This window comes from Spinacia oleracea, chromosome 3 (assembly GCF_020520425.1).
Source record: "Spinacia oleracea cultivar Varoflay chromosome 3, BTI_SOV_V1, whole genome shotgun sequence".
NCBI lineage: Eukaryota > Viridiplantae > Streptophyta > Magnoliopsida > Caryophyllales > Amaranthaceae > Spinacia > Spinacia oleracea.
In genome coordinates this window covers 106,745,196-106,757,737 of record NC_079489.1, presented here as the reverse complement: position 1 = coordinate 106,757,737, position 12,542 = coordinate 106,745,196, and the positions used below count along the sequence as shown (strand labels likewise).

Sequence of the window (12,542 nt, the reverse complement as noted above, 5' to 3'; positions counted from 1 at the left end):
GCCAAAGCATGCTTCAGACTTAGAAACTTTTATGGTCTTGGATTCGTTTCATTCATTTATGGACCATATTTTGTATGCACGAATAAATTTTTTAATAGCTTTAATGATTGCATATTTTCTTTTCTTTAAAAGTTATTAAAGATTATGAATGAGTATGTTTTGTAAATTCTTTTCAATTGTAGTAATCAATGGCCAACAACATTAACAACTTTTCCAATTTACGTTCAATTCTCGATAAAGAGAAGTTGTATGGCACAATTTCCTCGATTTACAAAAGAAATGACAAATAGTTCTAATGCACGAGGAGAAAAAATATGTCTTTGAGTAAGAGTTACCGGAAGAGATTGGGCCGGAGGTAACTCTAGCTGCCCTTAATCGTTGGATTCAGGCCAACAGGGATGTCAAATATGTGATGCTTGCATCCATGACTCCTGAACATCAGAAAATCTTTCATCAACTCGAATGCTTACCAAATCATATCGGAGTTGAAGAACATGTTTCAAGAACATGCCCGGATTGAAAAATTCAAAACTCGGCGGTTAATCCTTGAGACTAAGCTTAAGAAAGGAGAACATGTTAGTCCCCATGTTCTTAAAATGATTGGATTGTTTTAGAACATTAGGGCTTTGGATGTTTGTATCTCGAATGAGATGGCCATTGACATAATTCTTCATTCACTTCATAATGTCTATGATCAGTTCAATTTTAATTACAACATAAACAGTATGGAGAAAACTCTTACTGAGCTTCACGGTATGATGAAAACCGCTGAAAAAACGCTCAAACGAGAGAATAAGCAAAACATGCTTATGGTGCGTAAGGGCAAGGGCTTCAAGAAATTTGGCAAGGGAAAAGGTAAGAAGGGTGAGGTTAAGCCATTCTCCCGGCGACTCTAGATGCTTCCATTGCAAGAAGAATGGGCATTGAAAGAGGGATTGCTTGAAGAGAAAGAAAGACGAGAAGAACGAAAATTTTGGCTTATGCTTCAAGTTTGTATGTTATACATTGTAATCTTGCAAATTCTATTTCTTGGGTATTGGATACTGGTTGTGGCTCACACTTACGTTCGAATTCATAGTGACTAAGGAGAAGTAGAAAGTTGGATAAAAGCGTGGGGGATTTACGCGTGGAAAATGGAGCAGGGATTGCTGCATTAGCCGTAGGATATTATATTATACCTTTGCCTAGTGGTTTGGTATTGGAACTATAAAATTGTTACTACGTTCCAAGTATCACAAGAAACATAATTTTCGTTTCAAGTTTGGATTCCAAAGGTTTTAGTTTTAGATTTGAGAACAACAATTGTTCTTTTTACTCTAATGGCATGTTTTATGGTTCTGCACAAGAAGAAAAGGGTCAATATGTGCTTGATTCGAACAAACAAATCTTTAACATAAATACCAAAAAGGCTAAAACTGGTGATTCGGATCTCACATATCTGGGCATTGTCGATTAGGCCATATAAACATAAAGATCATGGAAAGACTTCAAAAAAAGGGCATTCTAAAATCATTCGACTTAGAGAACATTGATCAATGCCAATCTTGTTTACTTGGAAAAATGATAAAGAGACCTTTCTCAAAGTTGGGAGAAAGAGCAAGTGGACTACTAGGGCTAATGCATATGGACATATGTGGGCCTATGGTTCAAAACCTAGAGGTAGTTTTAGTTAATTCATAACTTTTACTGACGATTTCAGTAGATATGGCTATATTTACTTAAAGAAACACAAGTATGAATTGTTTGAGAAATTCCGAGGATTTGAAAATGAAGTAGAGAATCAACTTGGAAAGAAAATCAAAGCTCTAAGATAGGATCGAGGAGGTGAATATCTTAGCCACGAGTTTGATGATCATCTTAAAGATTGTGGTATTGTTTCTGAATTGACTGCTTCGGGGACACCTCAATGGAATGGTGTGTCAGAAAGGAGAAACAGGACCTTACTAGATATGGTTAGGTTAAATTTTGGTCAAGCCGAACTTCCTTTACCATTTTGGGTACATCCGTTGCAAACAACAACACTCACACTGAATCGTGCTCCGTCAAAAGCTGTTGAAAATACTCCATATGAATTATGGAATGGGAAACTTCCAAATTTTTCTTTTCTCAAGATTTGGGGTTGCGAAGTACATGTAAAGCGATTAATTTTGGACAATCCATTGGAAGTATTCAAGATGAAGAACCTCCAAGGCCATTAGAATATCCAATGGATTAGTTACTTAAGACGTTGTTGCCCCTCGTAAATCACATGGAACTAAGGTTCAACTGGACAGATGGACTGGAGTCCTCTTGACTGAAAACATAGAAGTTCTCATATTAGATAGTGATGAACTGTTGTCCTACAAGCAAGCTATGACGAGACCAAACTCCGCAAAATGGTTAGAGGCCGTGAAACTTGAAATAGACTCCGTGTCAGAAAATCAAGTCTGGGATTTGATTGATTTGTCAGATGGGTTCACACCTATTGGAAGAAAATAGGTTTTTAAATTGAAGAAAGGCAAATATGGAAATGTATGATACAAATCTAGATTGGTAGAAAAAGGATACATACAAGTTCACGGCGTTGACTATGTTGAAACCTTTTCTCCAGTTGTAACGCTTAAGTTTGTTCGGATAATCCTTCCAATTGTTGCATTTCATGACTATGAAAGATGGCAAACGGATGTCAAAAATTCTTTCACAACTACATTTTTGACTAAATGAAACGTTCATAAAGCATCTAATGCAACGGTTAAACCTAAACTGTTGCAATAGATGGGGCTAATGAAACAGCATATTCCAATGCTGCTGCAACGTTGCATTAGGAAGGGATAATGCAACGAATGCTGCAACGGCCTATCATTTGATAAGGCTGATGCAACGGATATATGAAGTAAATAAAAAATCTATAGTTACTGCGTCATTCGTCAGCTTCTCGCACACTCACACAAATTAACCTTAAACCCAACCTTCCCAAATACTTTCCCTAATCCTAACACTTATAAAGCTTCATACTTTGATTACTATTCACCCAATAGTGCATTTACGTGCATGCCCTTCATTTCCTTCTTTGTTTTATTTTGTCTTATTCTTAACAATAGAGCATTTACGGTTTCACCCTTCCATTGCTATACAAAATGTATTATTTTAATTGGGTATAATTTCCTATATATTGTACCTTCGAACTATCAATTAAAACGCATATGGTTTCTATTTCCTGTTACATGTAAATCCAACATCTCACTTTAACATTCATTTCTAGCATTTATCATAAATTGTAAGTTCCTAGCTTTTAAGTAACATTTTTACAAAAATAATTTTGTATACCTTGGAGGAGCGCTAGCGCACGATCCAACAACTAGTTTATTTAAAATGGGTCAGGTTCATGTGTTCCAGATGGGAAAGTAAAATACGAGGAGAGTTAAACCCTATCTAATTTCTTTTCCCGTGCCTCCATTTCTAAACCCCCAATTCAATCTTCTAGCATTTGGTGAAGTAGCGAGCTGGTTGCCGTTTGAATTGGATGTGGTTGCTCCGGTATGTGATTCCCTCTTTTTTGGTGTTTTATCCGAATTATTCATTTTGAAAGACCTTGAAAATGTCCTCCTTATTTCAAATTTTTTTCCTGCCATTGTTTCAAATTTAGGGTTAATCTAATTGGTAATATGGTTGATGTAATTACGGCATATAAATCAAGGTCGAATTTTTATTGGATTGATGAAAATTTAGGGTTTAAGCTAGAAGAGTGATTTGGTTATAAATCAATTAACTTAGGTGTAATCAAATCTTACAATATTTCACCATAGGACGAATCTGGTTAAAAATAAAATGAAATTTATTAATTGAAACTGTAGATTTTCAATTTTAGATGTTTATTCTTGGTCTTCTAGTTGTGTTTCCTATCCTTTACGGGGAAGAGGTTATAATCTCAAGAAGTTTAGAGGAGACCTCATTTCTAGCCTCACTATTGCTAGTCTATGTATATCTCTTAGGTATGCAATGAAATTCCATTATTTCCAGTCCAAAAGTCATCTGTGACTCTCTTTGTTTTGTTGCTGTAACAGGATATACGGTATTCTAAACTTGCAAACTTAAACCCGTAATATGGATTATGTAAGCTCTACTGCCACAACTCCAGTTTTGTTTATCAGTCAGGGTGCAAATACGCGATGTTAATTAATTAATTATGTACCTGGTTGTTTGGTGCATACTACTGGAAACTCTAGATTTATACCTCCATTAATATATAATTGCATGGGTAGTTCAAGAGATATCTCCATTGGATCTGCAGGTATTATTTCTCTTCTATTAGGGAATCTAATTCACAACGAGATTGATCCTACTAAAAAAATCTTGTAGAATATCGAAGACTTGCTTTCACTCCAGCAGTTTTTGCAGAGATCACCCAAATGACCCTTGGATTTTCCAGGTTAGTCATACACTCATTTGATATTTTGTTGTTTTTTTCTCTTTAAAAATTACTATTGTAGCAAATCACCTGACTTTCATGTCATCATATTTTTGTTTGTACAATGCAAGAGTATTCACCCACAATGGTAGCTTCATTAAGAATTTCAATCTACTAAACTTCTCGCCAGAATTCTTGATGGCCCAAGACTCTTATGGAGTTATGGTCAGTACTTCTTCTTTTACAAAGTAATTCACAATTCAATCCCTTGTATGCTCAAAACTTGCCAAAATATGACAGATTTGTATAAACATTACTTTACTAGGAGGTAACATTTTCTGAAACCTTATTTGATGATTGTCTGAGTTCTTGTGTTCCCTATATTTTTATCTCCTCGAAAATTGGAGTACTTGTTTATTTATTGACAAGGACAACTTGATGTATTGTATTGATGCACTCTCACTCTATCTAATATTCCGACAATAATGCCGATTTGAATTTAGTTCGTGCTTTGTCTCTATACAACTGAATTACTGATATCGTGTTTTTTTTAGCCAAGGTGATTGTAGCCTTCAACACTTGCTCAATTGGGGTCTTGGGGAGGTATCTAAGGAACTTCTCTTGTCTGTAGTTTATGTTTGTTGTGTTGACTAATGAGGTTAAATTAAAAAGAAGAAAAATCTTATAAAAAAATAATGCTAATCTGATTAATCAGGCAATCATTCTGATTATTCTTCTTGATATTGATTGATTGGAGCTTTGAAGATCTTGAAAGTTCTCTGATGTTTAATCATCAGATGAATCGTCGGATGAAATTTCTAACCTCTAATCAGCTGTAATTTCTGCTGCCTTATTTGCTATAAGATCAATTTTATGTCATAGTGTTGTAAATAATATACTGACTATTGCTGCCAAGTTATAGTGCACGTGTGTCTCTTGTGCTACAAAACATCATATGATTGCTTCTTACCTTCTTTTTCCTTTCTTTCCTCCTTGTGACCAGATCAAGTTTATGGATGTTGCATGTTCATGTAATTTTGTTCATGTTAAATGTAAGAAGCTACTTATTCGGATATTAGATTTATGAAATTAAACTATCATTTGGTAGATGTCGTTGACGATTACATTCTGAAGAACATGTTCCACTATATCCAATGGTTTATCTCCTTGTCTAGTTTTTCTTGCTAGCAGAGTGTAGTATGTATTATTCAATGTAGTATTGATTATTGAACTTGACAATCTGCACGGTAGGTCTTTGATAAAGTTGTAAAACATTTATTTGAGTTTCTTGCAGCTAATCTCCACTAAATAAATTATTTTGAACGTAAGTTATATTTCAAATATTATAGTTATGTTGATCTACAAAAATCGCAAGCTGAACATGATGGGAAAGCATGTGCTACTATTGGGCATACTATTCTCATGGATCTATATGACACATTATTTAGTTAGGTCAAAATATAAGTAACTAAGTGTCTACTTATGATTATGGAAGTACCTGCCTCTCTTTGGTCAGTTGGACCTGACTGTTGCTCAACTTCTTGTTACAGACAATGACTTATGGATTTCCTTTCTTTGTTTGTCTGGAATTTTGATTTCCTTTCATCATTTCCTTCTCTTTCTCCTTGACGATATGATCCTGGTTAAGATGCTGTCTATTGTCAAGCACCTTGAGCTATTTTTATTTCAAGAGTAGAATGTCATTTTGTTGATTCATTAAAATGATCCTGTTTCACGAATTGATTTATCTTTATCAATATATTTTGTCATTATCTTGATCTATTGATTTTTTTTGTAATAGCATGTTGCTGAGATTCCGCATGAGAATCACTTTGTTGTAGACACCAGAAAATTGATCATTGAACAGTGTCATATTTGGAAAAAGATAGATTTCCTCCAAAGTAATCTACTGGCAGCTTGCATTGTCTGGGTCAATGATAATGTAGTACTTGTGTTTTAGAGTTTATTTTTGTCCTCTTCTCTGCAAAAACTTGTAAGAGGGACTTCATGTTAGTTAGCAACCTAGCATGTTCAATTCTTGTCATGGATTAGGTAAATGTTGTGAGTCGTTATCTGACAACTTATTACTTTAGTGATTGGAAATTGAATTCAACTTGTTAGTAAGATATATCCTACATAACCTTATCATACGTTAGAAAGTTCGAAGCTTCCTTTAGTTGCTCTTTTGAAGCTTTGTATTTACTTATATAGTGGAACAACTTTTGATATCCTAGAGAGACCTATTTCATGACGATTGAATAGAGTTGTGGTTGATCTATATAGATGAGAGTTTTAAACTAGGGTAAAGACCTCACCTATTTGCAGTATATCCAAGTAGCATGCTTTCTTTAGGAAGAATCTTTTTAATATTTGTTGACTCCATCACTGCTTTTTCTAAGCTACTCGAATCCAAAGTTGAGCCCATTTTGAGTGAGCTCAACTACGGAGTATCTTATAACCAAACTCGACCCCCAAGTTAAAAAGTGAATTAAGTTAAAGTTTGTCTATAGTCTGGCATGGGAATATGTGGCTTTCGTCAATTGTTTGTTAGTCTCTATTCTCGCGTAGGTATATATCATTTGTGGTTTCATTGTTTGTTATTTTATACAATGTACATGTTTGAAATATAACCTTGTTAGTTTGTATAACCGCTTGGGAATATAACCTTTGTGATTCAAAGTAAACTATGTCAATGTTTTATTCAATTGGTTTGTTAGTCTATACTCCCGCTTGGTTCAATTTTATGTTATGGCAATATACTTTCTTGGCATAAAGTGAACTTAGTCAAAGTTTTGTTACAACAAGATAACTTAGAACTTACTGGTCTCATTCCCAAAGAGATGAGTTCCAGAGTAGATAAAGCAGGCTAACTATGGCAACGTAGGTTACCTTCCTTCCGAAAACTTGTTTGCAGTATGTTCTAGACCGGCCAAAACAAGTGAACCAGTGTGTTCCTGCTGCCAAGAGAAGTATGTACTGTAGGAACACTAAAAAAAGATGATTGCTTATTTATGAAGTTTATGCACTCCTTTAACCCATAATGTTCAATATCCATAATGTTCTTTAGTATTTATTTAAGGGGGGCCAGATTGGTGTTTCTTTAGTATTTTTAATATCTGTAGAGTTCCATCGTAATGGAGTAATAGGAAAGATCACTTATGTTACCCTAGTACGCATGTACTGATAACTGATCTCTAGAGGTCATGACTTTTTCTTTACCAGTTTCATCTCTAATAGCTTTGGTGGAACATCTATCTCAACTACGATGGATATAATATTCAGCAGCGTAATCACGATTTTCTGGTTGGGTGAATCTTCTTCTGTCTCTTGCGTTGTACTTCCCATAACTTGGCAGCTTTTACCTTTATGCTTAATTGTAGCTGGTTCTACAAATGTAGCGTGAATCCTTATTTATGTTTACAGATAAAAGATAACAGGCGATTGTTCTGCCTTTATACAAATGGATATATCCTACTTTTTGTAACCCCCATTGTGTTAAATTGGAGGTTTGTTGGAACATTCCTTGTTTGTTCCCCCGTGTTTGTATTGGTTTCTCTGGTTAATAATAATCTGGTGTGTTTTAGAAGCTCATACTTGGGATAAAGAAAAACTAGAACTGTGTTGGTTTCCACATAAGTGTCACTTTCGTGGGTTCCTAAATGTTTTTTCTGACATATGGCTTTCTGTTAACTTCCTATTGGTAGTGTTAGAAATGTGGAATCTTGAAAGTTCAGCAAACACAGCATATATAGAGGGAAATTATTTTAGTTACTTTATCCATTGTTGTGGAAGGAGAAGTAATGTAACTTATATTACAGGAATTTTTCAAGTTTTATTAACTAGAGGGAAAGTGAACATGTTATTTTGTTGGCTTATGCTTCCATGGAACTATTTTGCAGGTATTATTTTTGTTCATCATCTTTCACAAAAAAGGACAAAATCAAGCTTTCAGAAATGGGCTGCTGAGATTGCTGCAAATGCGACTTTTTCGGCACCTCCGGTAATCTTGTTGATGTTGCTAGGCAATGGGTTGAGAAGCAAAGTCTGATATCATCTAGTGAGGACCTTCCCCACTGCAAGATTTCCTGGAAATTCATCCCTTATTGCTGTAAGAAGTCGAACTTTTTGGTTAATATTGACTCGTACTAAATTTTCCTTTTTAATGTAATAAGCAGTTTCTGCTTTCATTGAAAACAAAGGGGGAGGGGGTTCGGGAATAAAGGAGATGCTTATTTTCACGAAAGCATATATAATTCATATCAATTAAAAAGCTATACCTGGGAAACAAGGGAGATGCTTGCATCACCAAAGAGTATAAAATGAGAGTATATAATGACCGTATGCTTATCTAGTGAAAGCTAGTAATGCGTACTCTCCCAATAAAATGAAACGCACTTGAAGAACTTGGTTGAACAACTCGACACCACACCTTTTAGTGACACGTCTTGATTACAATGAGCTTATATATGAGGAACTTGGTTAAACAACTGGCATCACACCTTTTATTAATATGCGGGAACAGAACTATGCTAATGTTTTATTATCCTGTTAGAAAATTATTGTGATGGAAATTGAATAAAAGTATTAAAATTATACTGTGCAGTACTTCAGAAAACAATAGGAAATGTGGTAGAAAAAACTTATGCCAGTACCAATCCTGTTCACAGGACCTCCTAACATAAGTTCAGGGACATCCTCGAGATGCTGCCTCCGAAGAACAATATTTTTATGGAATGGGAATTACTGCACGAATGATTTTTTACTCTCTATTTTTTCTTCTTAATTTATGGGTGTGTTGTTGCTGTTGTTCTTCTCGTGCATTGCTGCTGTGGAGCTGCTGCTGTAAGGCTCGTGCAATGTTGATGTTTCTAGGTGGTTGCTCGTGTGCTAGGTAGCTGTTGTTCTGCCCTTTGCTATGTTCCGTGCAAGGCCTGCCCATGGGGCTGTGTTCTTGTTCCTGTGCTACGACAACATCAGGCGGCACAGTGACAGTATTGTGATCTCATTTGGGCATGATTGCTGAAACTGCTGATACATCAACCCCAGAAGGTTTAAAGTATGTTTTAACTGGTGGGTCTTTCTTTCTGGTGTCTTTTGACATTAATTTGTGTCTCGTCAAAGTATTATCTGTTGTTTCGTTCTATTGAAGGGCATGAATAGCCCTGTGCCATGTGACTTCTTATGACTGTTGTATTAAAATGCTATATCTAGTATTTTGTCTCCTGAAATGAGTTTAGGGAATGAAGTTAGCAGTGGGTAACTATCTCTAATTTCTGGATATTGCTTGAGGCCGTGATGTTTCCAGACTTTAGATCTATTTTGGTTTTATATTCTTCTATCACTTTCATGGCGATAGTTGATACATTTTATTGGCATTTTGGAGGATGATATCAGTGTAATTTTTTGTTGGTTTTGGCTTGATTGGCATAGCAATGTTGTTAAGGGTGAGTTCTATAAGTCAGATTCGGACTATTGGTAAAGAAGGTAGTTGTTATGCAACTAGCAATTGCTGGCTTTAGGAGAAGCAGGTCATGATAGGTTTAAACTAAGAATTGGTGGTTAGTATAATGGTTGGAGACTTGCAAAATAATCATGGGATATTTCCAAACAATAATTTTGTTTAGTTAAGAGTTACTAATCTAGTTGTGAATAGTTACTGCTTTCTTTCAGGCCTGGTGGTATTATATAATCACTTCTTTTAAGCCTTACAAAAGTTATTACTAATATTATTTGATTGTTATGATCTCTTGTGTGGATGAGTGAGTGATTGAGTGTGCGCTAAAGTAGGAAGGGGTTCACTTTTGTTTAAAGTTCATAATCCTTCTTATTCTTCTTTATTGATTTTGTATTACTGATTCAAAACTTGTTCCATTTTAATCTTCCAGAATCTATGTTGGCTTTGCTTCGGCACCCCGATTATTGCATATCAGCCTATTATCTGTGAGTTGAAAATATCTCTTACCATTTCACCAGCAACTATTTCTGTTAGATAAATTAAAGCTTCTATCTTTATTGTAGCTTTATTAAGTGCAACCTTTTAAGAGTAAGATGTGTAAATCTTAATTTCTACCAAAATTGAAAAGCTTTCGAGAGTAGATTTTTGGCTACCTTTCCTAGCTTAAAATGAAAAAGTCGGTCATTATTGACAAAAATAGCCGTTTTCGCTCCGAACTCTCAACGAATGAACCAAAATAGCAATTATTAACCCTTTACATGTTTAAAATACTTAGTATTAGGTTGCCAATCCTCATTCTCAACTACTTTGGTCAATTTATCCAAATATAAGGCTCGTTTGATCGTTATATGTCATATTTTGACTAAAATAGCCGTTTTTGCTCCCGTTTTTTTGCCATAAATGACCTATATCGACCCAAATGACCCATAGACGTGCATAAAGAACTTGAAATGAGTCTTATAAACATATAACTAATCATATGAATCATGAAAAATGTTTAGAATTTGAATATAAGTTCGTTTGTTGATAGTTGGGATCGAAAATGCCATTTTTTGCCATAAATGACCTATATCGACCCAAATGAACCATTGACGTGCATAACGAACTTGAAATGAGTCTTATAAACATATAACAAATCATATGAATCATAAAAAATGTGTAGAATTTGAATATAAGTTCATTTGTTGATAGTTGGGATCGAAAATGCCATTTTTGGCCATAAATGACCTATATCGACCCAAATGAACCATACGCGTGCATAACAAACTTCAAATGAGTTTCATAAACATAAAACTAATCATATGAATCATTAAAAAGGTTTAGAATGTGGAAATAGGTTCGCTTGTTGGTAGTTGGGATCGAAAATGCCACTTTTGGCCATAAATGACCTATATCGACCCAAATGAACCATAGGCGTGCATAACGAACTTGAAATGAGTCTTATAAACATATAAAAAATCATATGAATCATGAAAAATGTTTAGAATTTGAATATAAGTTTGTTTGTTGATAGTTGGGATCGAAAATGCCATTTTTGGGCATAAATTACCTATATCGACCCAAATGAACCATAGGCGTGCATAACGAACTTGAAATGAGTCTTATAAACATATAATTAATCGTATGAATCATGAAAAAGATTTAGAAAGTGTCCTTAGGTTCATTTGTTGATATTTGAGATCGAAAATGTCATTTTTGGCCAAATGAGCCATAGATGTGCATAAAGAACTTGAAATGAATCTTAGTAAACTCAAAAAGTTGTTTTCTCTACCAATATAATTTCTGTTTTTGCATATGAAACTTAATTTAATTTATTGGTTTGCATGTACGTTGTTCTTTTAAAGGTTTTCAAAACTCTAGGGAATGCCCTTTACCAAAGAGGAGTTGGATTAAGTTCGAGACAAGTGGGCTACTTACTTCAACGATTTTGAACTACCCTCAGTAGGCTTGTAGTTACTCTTACATTACTTAGATATTTATTGATTTAATTAATTACATTTGAATTAATTCAGTAATATTATTGAAAATTTGAAATTTATATCATTTTTGAGGAATGTTAAGCTGATGTTTGGTGAAACAGTATTATAATGCAGAATTTAATATTGCAAAATCAGAAATTATATTGCAGAATATCAGGAATTATATTGCAGATTAAAAAAAAAAAAAAAAAAAAACTCAAAAGTTGCCCTTGGTTGCAACAAGTGCAACTTATAAGCTTTATACAAGGGCAACCTTTGATAATTTTACAAAAGTGACCCAGCCATATGTTGCCCTTATAAAGGGCAACTTATAAGCCTATTTTAAGGGTAACTTATGATGTTTTTTCCTCTTGTGGATATTGCAAAAGTAGAAGGCCGTTGAATCAGGTACCATGGGCCGTTGCATTAGGTCTGATGCAACGCCAGCGGATGTAACGGTATGGAGCCATTGCATTAAGTCTGATACGACGGTTTTTAGGGCCTGTTGCAACGGAATTCGCCGTTGCATTTTCTCTTTAATGTAGTAGTGCTTCTTGAATGATATTTTTGAAGAGACTGTGTTCATGACACAGCCGGAGAGTTTTGTTGATCCAAAGAATTCAGGAAAGGTATGCAAGCTTAATAAATTCATTTTGGATTAAACCAAGCATCCAGGAGTTGAAATATACGATTTGATGAAGAAGGCAGTGCATTTGGCTTCATCAAGACTCTAGGCGAATCT

At 34.7% G+C, this 12,542-nt stretch overlaps 1 long non-coding RNA gene across 13 annotated transcripts; it reads left to right on the top strand.

Annotated features, from left to right (window-relative positions):
- Positions 1-3,360: 3,360 nt before the first annotated feature.
- LOC110785232 (uncharacterized) lies at positions 3,361-11,972 on the top strand. 13 transcript variants are annotated; one of them, XR_002532543.2, is made up of 8 exons: positions 3,362-3,516; positions 4,044-4,092; positions 4,206-4,270; positions 4,339-4,408; positions 4,519-4,612; positions 8,287-9,457; positions 10,273-10,327; positions 11,687-11,972. It is a non-coding gene; the product is annotated as an uncharacterized lncRNA (long non-coding RNA). The 13 variants fall into 13 exon arrangements; XR_008930842.1 differs by having other exon boundaries at positions 3,361-3,516; positions 4,044-4,408; positions 8,287-8,495; positions 9,222-9,457; XR_008930841.1 differs by having other exon boundaries at positions 3,361-3,516; positions 4,044-4,408; positions 8,287-8,495; positions 9,055-9,457.
- The last annotated feature ends 570 nt before the right edge of the window (positions 11,973-12,542 follow it).